The sequence below is a fragment of the Nannobrachium achirus genome (assembly GCF_963921795.1).
Source record: "Nannobrachium achirus genome assembly, chromosome: 13".
Lineage (NCBI taxonomy): Eukaryota > Metazoa > Chordata > Actinopteri > Myctophiformes > Myctophidae > Nannobrachium > Nannobrachium achirus.
The window spans coordinates 39189499-39209498 of NC_137833.1; the positions used below are offsets into that span (position 1 = coordinate 39189499).

The 20000-nt window shown below is 46.4% G+C and overlaps 1 protein-coding gene across 2 annotated transcripts in view; it reads right to left on the reverse strand.

Moving 5' to 3' along the window:
* The window catches only part of LOC308297523 (C-terminal-binding protein 2-like), a 115720-nt gene that overhangs the window by 80422 nt on the left and 15298 nt on the right, over positions 1-20000 (reverse strand). The gene's annotated exons all lie outside the window — the stretch shown is intronic.

The following is a 20000-nucleotide window of genomic DNA, read 5'->3' on the forward strand; positions in this document are numbered from 1 at the left end:
ATTGGGAATCGAACCGTCGACGCTGCCAGCCATCCATGCCTATGTGGCAAATGGATTCTTGAGCGTGTTCTTGCGTGAGACTGTCACCATCATCAGCTTCATTACCTTAGTGTGAACCACTGGAGCGGTTATTGGATCACAGGGACACTTGAACACAGCCCTGGGGTGTAAACCGAGGAGCTATAATAATGGCAACACTCAGCCTCTCTACCTGAATGGGTAAATAGCTAGGGCTGTCACAATTATCCCTTAATCGTCTAATCGCAATTATTGACATAATGGCAATTATTTGACATAATTGCAATTATTTTGTGATAATCGTCATAATCGTTTACATGTTGAAAAATGTTTATATATGTTCAAACATAAAAAAAATAGTGGAAATAGCAGATCTACAAGCTCAGCTTGAAGATCGGCTATTTCCACTATCAATCTTTTTAAAGTGTAAAGTTGTCAAATATGTCCTTCATTTCTTTGTATATTTAGGTTATGTGTCATATCTGCCATGTGCAACTTCAAAGCCTACAAGCCAAACAGAAATGTAATTGTCAACGACAAAAACACAATTAAATTGTTAATCGCAATCATTTGAGTGATAATTAATTGTCATGTAAATATCATAATCGTGATTCATGACAGCCCTACATATAGCTGAATGGATGTCACAACACCACACTCTCTATCAGAACATGTTTCTCTGTGCAAAAAGAAGACCTTGAGAAATGACTCCGGAACGGTTGATTCTCAACTCTGCTAGTGTCTTATTCAAACTGGCTTGTTAGTTAATTGCGTTCATCTGGGATCCCATGTCTAGTAATTACGTGGTTTGAACGAAAACGAGCAGCACCACTGGCTCCCCTGGGGAACGGAGTTTAGAGACGCTCTAGAATTAACCACAAAAAGAGTGCACAGGCCCTGCAGAGAGAGCAGCCTCCACTAGAGGGAGCCTCGTCTCAGAGATGATAGAGCACATTCAAATCCTCTGGGGTTTGTAAATGGAATCTTGAGATCTCCCAAGAAGAACGTATCACAACAAGACAAACACGAGCTAATGAGAGGCTGCAGCATTGTTTTTGTCTTTGCTGTTGCTTGTGACGGTCCCACCGGACACGGCGTGCATTTTGGGGAGAGGCTGACAACAATAGAGAGAGACTAGACTGGCAGACAGTGCACGCACACACACACACACACACACACACACACACACACACACACACACACACACACACACACACACACACACACACACACACACACACACACACACACACACACACACACACACACACACACACACACACACACACACACACACCTAGGCATGTAAATAAACACGCGCATACGCACCAGATGACATGCAGTAAACAGACAAATATGCAGACATGTGCTGTGGCCACACAGAAACGACACAGGCATGTGTGATACACCCTAAGGACAGTAACAGTGAGTTGAATGTGGGTCAGTCAGTCAGCAGAGCAGATGAGGGGGGTTGCATCAGTGAAATAAATGCACAAAGGCGCCGAGAGATGAAGGAAAATGCATGTAAAGAAATGACACATGAGAGAATGAAATGCACTGCCTCCGTTCCATTCTCCTGTGTGCAAATCGTAGGCTATGTAATGTTTCATCCTCTGTCCTCTGACCACCCTTAACCTTCTATAAATGGTCAAACGGATCTGGAAATAACATACCTCTCTACCAAATCTCTTTGCCAAAAAATAGCGATCTACAAGCTCAAAATGTGTCGCGCTGCGTTGCGACACATTGTGAGCTTGTAGATCTGCAATTTTTGGGCAAATATTCTGCCCCAGGATAATGACCGTAATTTCTTTTTTGTCACAATAATCGTGACATGAAATCGTCCCATCCCTACCTTCCATCCATCCATCCTCTTAGAGTTTAATTAATACTCTGGATTTTACAGTGTAGTAGCTCTTCCCTTTTGCATCTTCCTTTACACTTGAATCCCAGCATCCCTATTCTGGGGGCAACAAGTATTTAAATAGCCAATCTACAAGATCACACCGCGTTGTGAGCTTATAGATTGCCTATTTTTGGTGAAGAGATCCGGTGTAGAGTAAAAATAAAGAGCAAGAACTGTTGCTTGCTACTCAGGTCATACTCTAAGTATAGAGGGTTTATGTGGTTAAGAAAAGGTTTCCTTTTTTTCAGTGGTGTAAAGTATGTATTAAGTACATTTATTCAAAGTGAATGTTTTAAATATAGTATTGCTCTTGTTAAGATTGGCCTCCTATCTTACAATATATGCACGAAATCTCTGTCTGTGTGTCAGTAGCAGACATATCTCGAGAACCGACCGTTCAATTTCAAACTTGCTGCGTGCGTCATTGATGACCCGGAGGAGTGCTGTGCCCAGCGTCAAGTCGGAACCACTGATTGGACCAATACGCCCATATATAGAGTTCCTGTTGTCCAGAACCGACGATCCGACCGCTACTGAATTTCCCCCTTGGGATAATAAAGGTATCTATCTATCTATCAGCTATGCCCGACCGACATCAAACTCGTTGTGCATATCGGCGAGGAACCCAAGGGTAGGATGTAGGGGGTGGGCGATATGGAAAAATACAATATCACAATATTTTCCCAAGCTGTATCACGATACACAATCTTATCACAATTATTTTTCATGTTGGGTTTTTATGGTTATTTTTCAAGCTACTTAACAGTACAACCACCTACAGTACAAGGTAACAAAAACTAAAAGGACCAGTGGTCCTCAAAGCGGAGTCCAGGGACTCTATGGGTTCCTTTTGGGAGGTCTAAATTGATCCTTACAAGTATGTTACTCTGACAGTTAAGGGGAGACCTTGACATTTTAAAGTTTGAGTACTACTGATTTAGAAAAACATGCAGGTTTAAATGAATTCTGCAACAAATCTCTGTTTTAACAATTCAACAGGATTTTTTTATAAGGCTCCCTCATTGTATCACGATATATACGATATCTCTGAAAAGGCATATCGTGGAGACATTGTATCGTCTCAACAATCTCCATGAATTCAAGTCTTCATGGAGTGAGTAATCGAAAAAAAAACTGAACACCAGATAACGGCATCGTTGGGTCTGCTTTGTCTGTCCGCCGCTATACGATAGACCTTTTCAGCAGAGCAACAGGCCAAGCATGTGGGAGTCAGAGGAGAGGTAATTGAGCAGGAAGGAAAGCAGGAAATAACAGTGAAGGTACAGCAGTGTGTGTGTGCGTGTGTGCGTGCGTGCGTGCGTGCGTGCGTGCGTGCGGCAGGAGGGAGTCCATTCTCTTGACTATGAATAGACTACAGGAGAAAAGAAGGTAAGTGAAACTGGCAGTGCCCAGTCACATTCTAAGTTTGCCATGTGATGAAAGCATCTTTATGTAATAAAACATGAACACAAACGATTATTTATGAAGAATTAATCATTAAGCGCTATATATATATTTAAGTCTCTGGATTAAGAGTGTCTGCTAAATGTAAATACACACACACACACACACACACACACACACACACACACACACACACACACACACACACACACACACACACACACACACACACACACACACACACACACACACACACACACACACACACACACACACTATGTGTATTCCAGGTTACATGACACGATGCACATGATAAAGAAATCCCCTCTAGTTATAAAACTAATGATCTCCACTCAGCAGGTACAGTATAGTCCACAGCAGGTTTTAGCAGAGCACAGCTCAATGGAGAGCAATGCAGGAAGCAGTCAACCCTGAGCACCATCACTATCAGACTGCCACTTTAGGTGCTGTTACATAACTAAACAGAATTGTAAGGGATTTGGGATGTGAGATACTTTCAGTGCGCGTGTGCGCGTGTGCGCGTGTGCGCGTGTGCGTGCGTGCGTGCGTGTGTGCATGCCACGTGCGTGCGTGCTTAGGTTAGAGGTTAGGTTTTGTTTTGCTATGAGGGAAAGGTAGAGTAGCCAATTATTTTTACCCCGTTTTTCTCCCCAATTTAGTCATTGTGTCAATGCATTTATCCCCTACACACATTTCTGTGTTGTCACTCCTGTTGTAACCTACTGACTCACCTGCCAGTAAGGAGCCCCCACCGGGAGGATGTAGGGCCTTTTGTCCTACTCCTCCCGCCCAACACTCCCCGCTGACAGGTGCCGCCCCAGCCCGTAGGAGTACGTGCAGTGACTATTATCACCCTCCCCACACGGCTTCCCTCACCCGAGCACGGGCCAATTGTGTTCGCATAGACGCCCGGCAAAGCCGGATGCACCACAGTGGATTCGAACCCGTGATGGTGGGCAGGGATTTCACCACTGCGCCACCCGAGCGCCTCAAGATGGCATGTTTTAAGAAAAAATTGGTTTTGATGTCCTATTAAAGATAGTAAGACAAATGTATAGTGTGTGTGTGTGTGTGTGTGTGTGTGTGTGTGTGTGTGTGTGTGTGTGTGTGTGTGTGTGTGTGTGTGTGTGTGTGTGTGTGTGTGTGTGTGTGTGTGTGTGTGTGTGTGTGTGCGCGCGCGCGCGTGTACATAAACAAAATAATCTGGCCACACACTGATGCTACTACGGGCACACAAATCAGTTCCACATGAACACGCTCACTGACACCCACACGTGTAGGCACACACACACACACACACAGCCTCGGGGATTGTCTAGTTCAACAAACAGAAGCAAAGCAACATGTTCCTGTGTGAGCACACAGGAAGAGCTTGCTGTGGAAGAGCTGAGACACTGGCTTTCTCTCACACACACACAAACACACGCACGCACGCACACACACGCTCTTTGTGGGGACATCAAACCATCATCCCTAGTATCCTTCACCCTGAAACAACTAACCCTAACCTCTCAACGCTAAATGCCTACTTCCAAGCCAAATCTGGGTCTCTTATAATAATAATTGAAAATTCTGTATATGAATATTGTTGCTGGTTCTTAGTTCTTACTGTACTGGACGTGGACACAGACGCAGACGAGCGAGCGAGCGAGCGAGCGAACGCACGCACGCACACACACACACACACACCCACCCACCCCTTTGTGGCAGTGTTGTTTGTTGATTGAGTTTGTAAATGTTATCATCATTCAGATCTGCACCTTGCTAATTGTTTCTCTTGCGCCCACCCCTCCAAGCTCCATGTACAGTAACAACAAAGCCAGATACCAAATCTGAAGTTCATTCGCAAGGACATTCACCTCTACCTGGAAATATGGTGGCAGGTGCAGAAAGCACTGAGACAGAAATACAAAATAGTGCATAGATGGCTGTTTTGAGAGACTATAATTAGATGTACTGCATTGTTTTCATTTCAACATTGACATTCAGTATGCTTCAGGTTGTGCAATACAGGCAATTTTAGACTCACATTGGACACAGTATGATAGATATCCTTTTGCAATTAAAGGAGCTATAGTCAACTTTTTCTTGAAAAACGGACACTAAAATAAAAATAATGTTTCGAAAAAAAGATTGAGCTTCATATATGTGTTTCTATTAAAAAATGACCACAAAAAGCGTAAAATAATGATAAAATAATCATTTTGTTTACATCCCTTATCAATCCATATAAAAGAATAGAAGGATGTAAAGGACGGATGTAAAAAAGTGATTATTTTATCATTATTCTACGCTTTGTGTGGTCATTTTTGAATAGAAACACATATGAAGCTTAATATTTTTTATAAAATATTTTCGACATTATTTTTATTTTAGCGTCTGTTTTTCAAGAAAAGGTTGACTATAGCTCCTTTAAATTAATTTAATTGCAAAAGGATAATTAGATTTTTTTTTAGGATTATTCATTTAAATAAACGCACCTGTTAAATCAAACAGCAGTTCTCGTTCTGTAACAGAACCCTTCAAGGCTTTATTAAAGCCTGACTACTACAGGTGACAGCAGCTAGGGCTGTCACAATTATTACATAATCGTCTAATCGTGATTATTTGACATTATCGCAATTATTTTGTCATAATCGTCATAATCGTGAATGTTGAAAAATGTCAGAAATAGTGGAAATAGCAGATCTACAAGCTCACAACGCGTCGCATCACGACGCGTTGTGAGCTTGTAGATCGGCTATTTCCACTATCAATGTTATTTTTTAAGTAGTAAGTTGTCGAATATGTCAGTAATTTCTTTGTGTATTTAGGTTTTGTGTCATATCTGCCATGTGCAACTTCAAAGCCTAAAAGCCAAACAGAAATGTAATTGTCAATTAAAATGACAAAAACACAATTAAATCGTTAATCGCCAATTATTTGAGTGACAATTAATCGTCATGTAAAATGTCATATCGTGACAGCCCTAACAGCAGCACAATGGAGTGGTTTTATGGTTGATGGTTGAAGCGTTGTTCATGCTGTAGGTATTCAGCCTGAAGTTGAGAGGCGCTCAAAGTCAGGGGCATGGGAACGCTTGTGGAAGCAGATGCAGCTGTGCACAGAGATAAAGTGGTGGTTAAGAAACCATCTGGCACTCTATAGTCGGGATGGGACGATACGCGATATTATCTTTTATCGTGATAAAAAAAACACTCACAATAATCGTATCGTGGAGATTTAATTTGTCGTGATTTCGTCCTCCGTCATGCACCGGGATCAATTCACCTTTTATTTGCCGAGCTGCATATCCGGTACGATTTAAACCCTGTCTATGGTAAAAGGTACTTATAATATACGTATTAGATTTCTTTTCACTCTCCATCAAATGTCTTTGCCAAAAAATAGCCGATCTACAAGCTCACGTGGCACGTTGTAGATCTGCTATTTTTTGGCAAATGTTCCGCCCCAGGATAGTGGATTTTGATTATCGCAATAATATTGTAAATCGCGATTTATTTTGTCACAATAATCGTGATATGAAATGTTCATATCGTCCCATCCCTACTCTATAGCCAATGAATGCTACCACAGCCCTCTCTGCCGGGGCTCACACTCTGCAACTCTGTCAGCATTTCTGCTGTTTTAAATCAAAAGACAGCCTCTGCACAGACTGACTGAGAGGCATAACACAGCACACCTCCTACTACTGCCCTTTCGGATTCCACAGACAAACGGGATTGCAGTGGTGAACGTTACACTGCATTGTACTGGTATCATATACAAAATGAATGGCGGTATTACGTCTCAGCTTGACATCCTGTACAGAAACATTTTCCACAAGAACATTGAGAGAGAAGGGCTTAGAGAGGGACTTATTTTCTTTCGATCTCTCTGTCTCTCTCTCTGTCTCAGTTTCATTTGTCTCCTCCTTTTGTGAAGGAAAGTCTGTTTGAGTGCCAAGGCAACCCAGGAGGTCTTGTTTAGGTGGGCAATGGGACTGACTCAGACATGAAAGCAAGGGTGTCACACCAACTTCTGGGCCCTGGGTACAAGGATCCACTCACATTCTGTGCTTTAACTATTGCAAAATAGCAGATATACAAGCTCACAGCGCAGCACTGAGTGCTACGCTGCAAGCTTGTAGATCTGCTATTTTTTTTAAATCGTTTTTTTGGGGGAAAAACCTATGTTTCTATGTCAGTGGTTCTCAGTGGTTCTCAAACTTTTTCATGTGAAGGACCCCCAAAATTGATATGTATTTGGCCACGGACATGACGGACTCCATCACAAAATATGTAGTTCCAGGGAACGCCCAGAAGCAAAATTTGAGTTCCAAATGTTCGCTTAAAAAAATACATATATTCAAAGATTTGCACAGATTTTCACGACTTAAAAAAAGAAATAGCAGATCTACAAGCTGGCAGCGCTGTGAGCTTGCATATCTGCTATTTTTCAATAGCTAAAGTATAAAATAATTAAGGCCCCTCCAACTTGGGCCCTAGTAACTCAGCCCCCCCCCCCCTTGTGACGCCCCTGATGAGAGGAAGAGAAAGAACGAACAAGAGAGAGAGAGTTAGAGTGAGAGTGTGAGAGCGAGAGCATTGTATTGATTGGAGCCACGTCCCAGGAGAACCCTGTAGAAAAAGCCTGTGGGTTTGGTTAAAGGAAACTGAGGAGGCGAAAGAATGACAGAGCAGCTACAGCATCAAACGCATCTGAGGACATTTTTTCACACTGAAGCTCAGCCATTTTATCATCAACCAAAACCTTCCCAGAATCCAATTGACCTCAGTGGCCCAGCTCAACTCTATGAACCTAATGACCTCTCCATACGCTGGAAGGACACAGAGAGAGAGACACACATACATAAACCAGTGGTTCTCAACCTGTGGGTCGGGACCCCCAGGGGGTTCCCCAAATTATTTTGGGGGGTCCCCAGATGATTAACTTAATGTGTAACATTGTTTTCTCACTCAACGGTGAACAAACCAACATAACGTTTAAGTGTATAGAGGGTATCTGCACATTTCTAAAGTGACAATACATCTACAATGACAAATTATACATTGGTCAAATTGCCAAATATCAGAGGGAGGCTGAAATTGTGAAACTCTTAGTGCTCGTCAGGGTGAGGGGTCCCCAGTTAAAATATGATTATTTTGGAGGTCACGGCCTGAAAAGGTTGAGAACCACTGACTGACACACACACACACACACACACACACACACACACACACACACACACACACACACACACACACACACACACACACACACACACACACACACACACACACACACACACACACACACACACACACACACACACACACACACACACACACACAATATCTGATGTTTACTCTAACCAATTTGTAGTTGTAGGGACCACGCCGATTTGTAGGACGTGGGGTGTGTATTTGTGCCATTCGGTAGAGGCAGTAAACCATTCACTAACGCGTCACCGTGCATCAACGAACCACTTCCTTAGACCATGGATATCTTACACTACACCTCACACTATAAACGTTTCCAAATCACCAGGAAGACAAATCGTACAGCTGCCATCCATCAAAGTAGGGTAAGAGCGAATACTTAAAAGTCATTGATTTATGTCCCTGAAAGTGCACGATGGCAGAAAGAAAAAAAGAGAGGGGGAGAGAGAGAAGAAGGTGGATAAGGTTTCCCTTGTCTCATTAATGGGATAGTTGGGGCCTCTGAGGGGCACGTAAAACTGTCGCCCTGACCGCTGATTTACACCTTCCTCCGTCCCACCTCCCTCTCTCTCTCTCATATCCCCTCCCCATATCTCTCCACTGTGTTAAGTACACTGGCTGCTGCCAATTATGGCTCTGCTCCTTCTGCCTCTCTTTATCTTGCTCGCCAGGCCCCCTCCTCCCAATTTCTCTCTGCGTCCAGCCGTCCACCCTTCTCACCCTCTCGTTCCCTTCATCCTAGGGATGGGACGATATGAAAATTTCATATCACGATTATTGTGACAAAAGATTGATGATTTACGATATTATCGCGATAATCAAAAGCCATTATCCTGGGGTGGAACATTTGCCAAAAAAATAGCAGATCTAGCTTGTAGATCGGCTATTTTTTGGCAAAGACATTTGGTAGAGAGTGAAAAAAAGACTATCAAGTACATATATTTGGAGCGGTGAAAGCGCTCCCAATGAACAGGTATGTCCGTGGGTATGTCTGTGGGTGGGTGGGTGGCTGGGTGGCTGGCTGGCCGTGTCCATGGCCTGGCAATACCTTGAGTGGCCACACACAAAACACTAGTTAAAGGAGGGGCGCTGTTTTGTGCAGGCCAGGCACACTCACCACTCACTTACAGGCACAGTTTACACTCACTCACTCACTCACATAGGGTACAGCTGCTCAAATTCACCGCTCCACTTCGAACCGAGGTTTGATTTTTTAAGTACCTTTTACCGATTACAGAGGGTTTAAGTGGTACCGGATATACAGCACTGCAAATAAAAGGTGAATTGATCCCAGTGCATGACGGAGGACGATGAATTAAATTTCCACGATACGATTATCGTGAGTGTTTTTTATCACGATAAACGATAATATCGCGTATCGTCCCATCCCTACTTCTGCCTCTCTTTATCTTGCTCGCCAGCCCCCCCCCTCCCAATTTCTCTCTGCGTCCGCCCTTCTCGCCCTCTCGTTCCCTTCATCCTTCCTCTATTCTGTCAGCTTCTGGCAGACGAGCTTCCTTTTGATTTTCCTTGTTTAATTTTTTCCCTTCTTCCCCTTTACATGGCTCTTCTTTTGCGAGCCCGTGATCCCCTCCTCGGCCCCTACCCTCTTTTTCTTCTTCTACCCTCTTCCCTTCTGTCCGATGCTCGCTCTGCTCTCTAAACATAATGGGACTGCAGCAACGCTAACTGCTGACTTGGTTTTAATGGGCAATTTTGTAATAACGCCCATTCGTCATACCAGGAAATGCGCAATGGTTAGCTAAACTGACTGTGGCAATGGAACATGGGGACGAAGTAACAAATCTCTGCAGACGATATTTTAAGTAAATCAAAAGAGATATAAGTGCTTGTGATTTTGAAAATCGTTTAATTAGACAGGGAATTGTCAGTGGCATAGTGGCTAGCTGGGACAGTTGTCTCTGGGTCCACACCAGTGGACTGTTTTTCCTTAAATAAATAAATAAATAAAAAAACATTTGAGAGTTTAAAAAATAGCCCTGCATTTTGCGGTGTATGCATAAAAGGCAAACATGAATTCTGATCTTAAGTTGCAAAGCAATTTACGTGCACACACAACCACACACACACACCCACATGAAACATGAGAGTCTACTGTATTTTAGGTGTCAAGTAGAAGGCCTGGCCTGGCCTGGGCCATTGATACCCTTTTCTTATAAATCTGCTGCAAAACCAAAATTGCAGCCTGGTCCCTACAGGGACGGAGAGTAACCCTGCCTGGATGGGGACAGACAGATCAGCATCATGGGACTAACACACACAGACAGCACATCCTTAGGTAAACATCTCTTTTAGGTCAGCCTGGGACTGACGCGGAACAAACTCAATAATGCCAATTAAGACTCAGCATTACATCACAGTTAGTTGCATCGATCAGAGTATCTTTTCAGCCTGAGAACCTAACCGCAATAAAATATACTGTACAGCCTACGTTGTGTACAGAGAGGTATGAGTAAGAGAAGACTGGATCCATACCCCTGAATCGTTCATATAACCCCCTCCTCTTTTCTCCCAATTCAGTGTTTGGGTGCGTTCAAAAATGCGCACTCGGCGCACTGGTGTGCCCTCTTGTCGTTCGTTTATTCGGTGCACTTGGTGCGCTGTCGTTCGAAACTCCATTGTGATGCGCCCTCCGTGTGCTGAGTGCAGTTGCTAACGTTACGTTAGCAACTGCTGCTTCTCCTTCAGGGTTCAGACTGAAGAAGCGCACCGCTGTGACTGTCCCTGGTCGTTCGTAAACAAGCCACACTGAGTGCAATCTACAACGTCACCGCCCACTGCACTCACTAAACTGAGCACACACCCGGTGCGCATTTCCGAACGCACCCTTTAAGACAATTCCCAATTTCACCACACAGGTGTAGTCCTGTTGATACTGAACCCCACTGGTTGGTCTTCGGTGGTCTACAGACCAAACGTGGTTGTCCAGACTCCTGCAGATTGGATGAGTCATGGTGAAAGGAATGAAAAACTTGCTACAGTAGTTGCTATAGGCACGGGCTCTACACATCGTACAGACTGTCGGCTGATGGTGTTGTGCACCTGCGTAAGCAGCATTATTGGCCAACAAAAACATGCGCTGTGATGGGAGTCATGAGATATTACGTCAAAACAAGCGTTACTGTACGTTATCAGAGGAAAATGATCACCCTCGTGTTCTAATGAAACCCGGTATGTTTCATTTTAGTTTATTATGCCTTGACTTTTAAAATAAACAAAAGGCTTTGCTCTGAATCCGTAAATGATAGACATCTAGAAGACTACACAGCAGTGGAAAACATTTCCAGAAGACAGGTAGCTGTTTAAGTTTATGCACGCTGTTCACCTTGTCATCTTTGTCTGTAATGAGGTGGTGAGTACTGCTGATGATGTCAGTTCAGTTACTCACAGGCTGTACAGTGATGTAGCAGCAGATCCACATGTTGAGTTGACAGAGCTAGTGGCTCTCCCCCCTATCCGTCCCCGTTGTTCAGCCACTGACGGGTGACAGTGGCTGAGCTCGTTCAGTCGGGAGAACAATGGTTAAGTGACAGCTCACCACCATCTACACACCGCACACACTACAAGAGATTTTCGACGACGGACATTATCAACGTTTAGCAATGCTTATCAATGCCGATGTCAGGCCTCTCTGTGGAGAGAGGTCTTTAGGGACAGTATTGATATCACCTGACAGTGATCCTTCTCATGCAGAGGAACATGCTAGTCTTCAGAGTTCTGCGCCCCTTCTGAACAGGTTTCCTGACCGACCTGTAGGACCAACGCTAGTGCAGTGAGAGAAAGCGCCCTCTCAGCCCGTCTTCCCTCTCGTGAACACAGAAAATGATGTTCGTTGGAGCACCTCAGGACCTTTTACCCCTGCTCCACCCAGACGACCCCATGCAGTTCTATAGGCCTATCAACGATAAGGCTTTCACACTGCCAGTGTGAAACTGTTGTCTATAGTTGTCACCGTCACCTCACCCTTTCATTCGCAGCTCTTTAGCACTTATTCATCCCCAGCAAACAGCTCATTAACAAGGCTCAACAACATCCAACACAGGGACAGCACTGAAAAGTTTACTCCCATAACGCCAATCCAAACACTAATATCCAACATTATCTTCAGTAGTCCCATACACCTTAAAGAGGGAAATGTTTAAAACCAATTAGTTGTAGCAAGACCCTGAAGGAAAGAGCCAGGAAGACAAACCGCAATTATCTTTCAGGGCTGTGGCATAATTATGCATCGGGGAGATGGCACTTTAAATCCTACTTCGACAAAATATAACATGCAATGAAGAAATGATCATTCTGGAAAAGGGCCAAACCCAGAAGTACATTTAGGATTCTTACAGTTACTGTATCTGTGGAGCATAACAAGGACTGCTTCTGGTAGTGATAGTAGGGATGAGAAGACATACAGTAAGTGGATAAGAACATAAGAACACTTCCCAACCCCAATCATGTATGACATTTACTGTAGTAATTGGACACATTTAGTCATTTTCTCCAGATAATGTCAGACATCTCATCTCTAAATGATTTCCATGAAACACCAACTATTCCTCATACAGCTTTGTCTGTTTGAATATTGTGGAAAGGTTTTTTTCTGTACATGTATATGTTCTGTAATTCCGTAAAGACATGTAACTTTCATTTATTTTAGATACATTGCGCATGCAGTGAAATATTCAAAAACCTTTTGTGTTTTCATTTAGATTTTTATGTCACACAGCTCATAAAAATATAATCCATTTCTCAAAATATTACAATATTAAACGAGACAAAACAAGGATTTATTCGTCAACCTTCTGAAGTCAGAGTTGTTCAGTGTGAGATTTCCGCAGGATTCTATGGCATCTGCTACGATGCTTTTTGTACACAATATAAAAAAATGGAGACAAAGCTGTATATATATCGCCACTGTCGGGCAGAAACCTTGTATCTCCAAGTTTCAAATGCATATGTTTTTTCGTAAAATAAAGCCCTGCTTCATCATACAAGACTGTCGCACATAACCAGTGAAAATAGCAGATCTACAAGCACTCAATACCTCCTAGATTTGTTATTTTCAATAGTTTAAATCCATTTTGAAAATGGTAAATAAAAAAACCAACGGTTTTGGATATTGGACAGTTTCCTCCCGACAACAATGATATATTGTATCCTCTCCTTTCCCATGCGGCCCGCTCTCTGGAAACCTGTGACTTAGACCAGGGGTCTTCAACAGGGGGTCCGGGACCCCTAGGGGGTCCTCAGAGTTACTACAGGGGGTCCTCCAAATTGTTGTGTGACTTTTTTTATATTAACCACCAGAACCCTAGCGTCCATATTCAGAGAACTTTTGCCCAAAATAGCAGATCTGGAGATCTAGAATAGCAGATGGTTCACATGAAAACACAAATTGACATGAATCCAAAATACACTGATGATTGTGCTGTCAAACGATGAAACTATACAGAATCTATGAACAGGTTGAGGGGGCTTCATCTCTCTCTCTCTCTCAACTGAGGTTGGCCTGAAAAAGTCTTGTCTAACCCCAAGTCTTGAAGACCCCTGACTTCGACCATTGGTGCTCCGAGATGTCCAGGGTGAAGCAGCGGCCATGCAGGCCCAGCCCTGAGGCCCACCAGCTGTGAGCTGAACGCTACTGACCTAGATTAATATAGGAACCCACCACTGCAGCACCAGGACCACGCAACACGCCCCGGTTTCCTGTATCCTGCCTGTCTGTCTGCGTGTGAAGTGATTCCATCTGTCAGTCTCAGCTGGGCTGTGAAAACGCAGCTGAATGCTGTTGCAATCACACGCGCATGCACACTGAAGCACACACACGCACAAAAATCCTGTTGTCCATGTTAATTTAATTCTGAGAGGGAAAAAATGCAATGGTCCAGGAATGTATTGTACTGTGTGCACTCAGGCTGCAACTGTCGACTCATTTCTCAGCGATTATTCTATTGATATTTTTCGATTAATCGAATGAGAAGAGCATTCTTTTTCAATTGATTAAATGTTTTTGTATATCAATGAATCGACACAAAACAATTGTAATAGAATCTGTCTGATTATTATTATTGACCATTGTATGACTTAATTGGTTACAATTAAGTCATACAACGGTTTCACACGAAAATGGCCAATCTGCAAGGTCACAACGCACTACCATCCGTTGTTTCCCCCAAAATCAACTATTTTAATCAATCTTTTTTTAAATCGATTACCGGTATATTGATTAGTTTGATTACCTGGTGGAAAATCCACTCCTGCTGCTGAGTAACTATGAAGTGAAAGTTTTAATTCATAATTTTGGCAGAGAAAGAAAGATAGCGGGACCAAATTCATTCCAAAAAGAGGACACATAACATCTGGAAATGGTACGGTTACAGGCCAAATAATAGCGAATACACAACTGCAGTCTGTGAGAGAACTGTTAGGCTAAAGAGAAACTTCAATCTTTGCGGCTCCTCAGGGGTCAGCCTTATTGGCACGGGAAAGGGTCTTCACTGGCACACTGGCGTGTGAGAGAAAGGATTTTTCTTTCTTTCAAAGATCAAGCAGAATTAATAAAACGTGAGTGTTCAGGTATGAATATCTTCTTGTTTAGACAAAGAACGTAGCCATATTTGAGCTTCACCTATGTCGAAGATTGGGAGCTGAGAAGTATCTTGCAGAAAAAATATGCACTGGAAGATCACACAGGCGAGACGATTGCTTAAAGATGCCTTAAATTTGTGGAATCTGCATGGGGAGCGGCTGGTCTGTGTCACCATCAATAATGGCAGCAATGTTGTGAAGGCAAGTGGCCTAAACACAAGTGTTTCGAACGAAACACCTGTTTATTTAGGTCTGGAAGGAGGTACTCCCTCCTTTGGGTGGCGCTATTGCGTCAGCCTCACAACAGAACGTACTCACGTTAACTCCCGCAGGGCGATCCCTGATTGGCCGGAGGGCTTGTCACTCAAGTTTTACGGTACTGGGTCAGTCCCCTATAAAACCTGTGGCATCCCATAATACTGTCTCTTGAAAGCATCTGCTCCGAAAAATCGAACAGAGGGCAGAGACTCGGAGGGAGTACCTCCTTCCAGACCTAAATAAACAGGTGTTTCGTTCGAAACACTTGTGTTTATTTTCGGTCTTCCAGTTCGGTACTCCCTCCTTTGGGTACGTCAACTCCCGTAAGCGACGTCGGCCAACGTCTACTCACCATACCCATGAACGGCAAAGGAGACGTCTTCCAGACACACCTTCGCCCACAAGGTCCCCCCCTGAGACCACCGGAATCAGTCGGGGGCAGTGAGTAGGAAAGAAAGGAAGAGGAGCGCGCCAGAAAGCACAAGGGCAGTCCAAGCGCTCCAGACGAGGAGGAAGACACAAGGGTCCTCCTCATTCTGCAGAAGAGTCAGCAGCCACCTGGAGGACTGAATGCGCTAACGAGCGCGGAGCCACGTCCAACAGGTAATGAGCTGCAAAGGTGGACGGCGAAGTCCAGTTCGCCGCCAAACAAACCTCCTGAATGGTGGTCCCTTGCCAGAGACCCCAAGAGGAAGACATCCCCCTAGTGGAATGAGCTGTGAAACCCACAGGTCTAGCCACATTCGCACTATCATACGCCAACCTAATGGCGTCGACAATCCACCCCGAAAGGGTTGCTTTAGCAATCTCCATCTTCGCGGTGGACTTGCCGTGAGGAACAAACAGGCTGCGCGACTTCCTGCGCGCCTGAGTCCTCTCACAATAAATCTTCAGTGCCCTCACAGGGCAAAGAAGACTAAGGCGCCTGTCCTCCTCCGTACCAAAGGGAGGAGGATGAAAGGCCAAAAGCCGCACCGGAACATGCTGCACCACCTTATTCTTCGGAATGAAGTGAAGGTGAGGTTTAAGTAGCACCTGCCGGCCGTCCGGAGAGAACCTCATGCAATCCTCTGACACTGAGAGGGCATGTAGGTCACTAACCCTCTTGGCCGTGGTTAAGGCCAGAAGAAGAGCAGTCTTGTAGCTAAGGAGCTTCAGAGAGATGCTCTCCAGAGGCTCAAACGGGGGTTGCCTCAATCCCCGTAAGACCACCTCCAAGTCCCAGGCGGGGGCCAGGGGTCTCGCCGTCAGGGAGTCCCGCCTAACCGCTGCCATAAACTGTACCACCCACGGGTGTTTGGACAATTGGTCGCCATCAAGGCTCTGGTGACAGGCCCTAATGGCTGCAAGGTAACCTCTCACCGTAGAGGCCTTACAGTTCCTATCCACCCGATCTTGTAGGAACTCCAGAATGATCGGAATTGAGGAGAACACCGGGTTCACCGAAGGGTGTTTAACCCGACACCACTCCTCAAAGGCTTCCAACTTGCCCTGATACACCTTACGTGTAGAAGGAGCCCTGGACCTCTGCATCGTATCAACGACTGAAGGGTCCAGGCCGGCTGCGATCAGCCTCTCCCTCTCACGGGCCAGACCCACAGGTCTAACCTCTGAGGGTCCGGGTGGAAGATCTCGCGATCCGCTTGACTCAGCAGATCCCGTATCTGGGGCAATTGCCAAGGATCCCTGTACAGGAGCGGAGCTATCAGTGAGCTCCAAGTCCCCGTCCTCGGTGCAATTAGAAGCAACTTGTGGCCGTAACGACGAACCCTCTCGAGAGTCGGAGTAATGAGGTTCATCGGCGGGAAGGCGTACAGCAGGCCCTGGGGCCAATCGTGCGCCATAGCGTCTATCCCCAAGGGTGCAGGCCCAATCAGGGAGAAGAACAGTGAGCACTTCGCGTCCTCGCGTGAGGCGAACAAATCCGCCACCGGATGACCATACTTGGTCCAGATCTGAAACGCCACTGACTGGTTCAGGGACCAGTCCTCGTCGCGAACCCTCCTCCTGGACAGCAGGTCCGCCCCGCTGTTCCGGAGACCAGGGACGTAGGAGGCCTTGACCGACTGTAGGTGCTCCGAGCACCAAAGGGCCACTTTGCGAGCCAGCCCGTCCAGGGCTCGCCGCCGCCCCCCCTGTTTGTTCACATAACACATTGTCACGGTATTGTCCGTCCTGATGAGGACGTGACAGTTCCGGATGAAGGGCTCGAATTCCTGGAGCGCCAGGAACACCGCCATCAATTCCAAGTAATTGATGTGCTTGTTCAATAAATCGGGGCCCCAAGGTCCCCTCGCCGTACGCCCTTCCAGGGTTGCACCCCAACCCGAAAGACTGGCGTCCGTGGTGACTACCTCCCTGTGAATCACCGCCCCTAGCCTGGCGCCGCTTCGAAGGAAGTCGGGAACCAGCCAAGGGCTCAGGGCCGTCCGTGCTCGCTCGGAGACCCGGACCAGAGTGCCGCCCTGGCAAGGAGGGATGTTCAGGGAGAGCATCCATTGCTGGAAAGGCCTCAAGTGAAACTTTCCCAGACTCACGAGGTCCACGGCCGAAGCCATCAGGCCCGTGAGACGCTGCACCAACTTGAAGGAGATTTCCTCCTCGGAAAGGAAGGTGCTGGCACAGGACAAGAACTTGTCCACCCTCTGCTGAGAGAGGCGGGCGACCATCTCCCGGGAGTCCCACTCTGCACCCAGGAAGGTGGTCCGCTGAGATGGGTTCAGCACACTCTTCTTGTAGTTGACTGCGAACCCCAAGGACTCGAGGTGCGCTATCACCACCCGGGTGTGTTGCGCCACCTCCTGGCTCGAGCTTGCGCTTATAAGCCAATCGTCGAGGTGAGATCCTTATCCCCTGCCGCCTGAGAGGTTCTAGAGCTGCCTTCGTAACCATCACGAAACCGCGTGGACTGAGAGACAGGCCAAAGGGGAGGACTGCGTACTCGTAGACCTTCCCCTGGAAAGCGAACCTCAGAAACTTTCTATGAGGAGGATAGATCGACACGTGCGTGTAAGCGTCCTTCAGATCTATTGAGGTGAACCAATCGTTCTCTCTGACGGATCGAAGCAGGCTGGCAACGGTCAACATCCTGAACTTGAAGGTCATCAAGTACTGGTTGAGACCACGGAGGTCCAATATGGGCCGCAGCCCCCCTTCTTCTTGGGAACCAGGAAGTATGTGGAGTAGAACCCTAGATGGAGCTGACTCCACGGGACCTCCCGTACAGCCCCCTTCAAGAGGAGGGCCTGTATCTCTTCCTCCAGAATGCGGGCGTTCTCGCCCTCGACCCTGGTGAAGCTCACCGTGGGGGAAAGCGGGGGCGACATCTGAACTGTATTCTGTAGCCCTTTGTAATAGTGCGATAAATCCAATGGCTTGGATTGCACCTCCTCCACTGATCTGCACAAGGTGCCAGCGGAGCGTAAAGATGTGCTGGCAACACCTGCCGAGCCAACGGCCGCGACACTGCAGGCCGTCCGTTGTGGCCGGAGGAAGCTGCCGCTGACCTGGTCACGTGGTGCGCCGCAGGCAGCGCAGGAACCCACCTGTGATCCACTTTCTTTACCTTCGCCCGACTCGGGCCTACAGAAAGCGTTTCTACCACCTGAGGGGAAGCACGCTTTACCCTTAGCTTTCCTGGAAACGTCCCGGAAGAGCTCATGGTCTTTACCATTAGCAGGTTGTTCCTGGGCTGCCGCAGTGGGCAGTTTACTACACCCAAAACCTTGTGAGGAGTGTGAACTATGCTGCCCTCGAGAGGAGGGGAATGTGAGCTGAGTGTGAGTGGCTCTAGCAGAGAAGGAACTGGAGCCTGAATAGGCCGAGAAACCAAACCCTTGTACAGACTGTGTGAGTGCGAAACTAGCCGAGGCAGCGAAGGTGCCTAAGGAGGCTGAGCACATACAACTTTCTCTACAGCAGAAGATGCACAGGGAAGAAAGACACAGTTTGTATCGAACACACAATTCTTTACTGGTATTTTTCGACTGGCAAGGCACGAAATGTACAGCAGCCAGAATTTTTGCAGCACACAACACGGGCGGGTTCACAACACAACCATACTGCACACAAGAACCCGCCTTCACCATAGAACGCGGGGCACGCTGCTTGGTGGCCGACCGCTGAGAAGACTGGGCAGCAGGTTTTGTCGGAGGTACAGTCTCAACCACCAACTCCCTGGTCTCCTTCCTGGCAGCCGCCCGTGCCTGGAAGAGACTGAGCCCGCCCGCCATAATCTCCGTTCCCGAAGAAGGCAGGTTGCGGAGCTCCTTCTTGTCCGTCTCCTCATCCTTCCAGTCAATGGGCTCCAGCCAGCGGGTGGACTCCATTTGCATACACTGGTCCATGGAACGGCCCACCCAAGCCATGGCATGGAAATTGAGTCCGATCAGGAGGTCCAGCGAGGCCTTGGTCTCAGCCGCTACATCGAGGGGAGGGTCAGAGGCCGGTGGGTTCTGCAGGAGCTTCACATAGGCCGCCAAGAGGCCCGCGACATTGAGAGCCCTCACAGCATGTCCATCAGCTCTGTAAGCCTCCTGGGTGGCCTTGGACATGGCCCTTTCCCATTTGTTCTCCAGAAGCGGGTGGACACC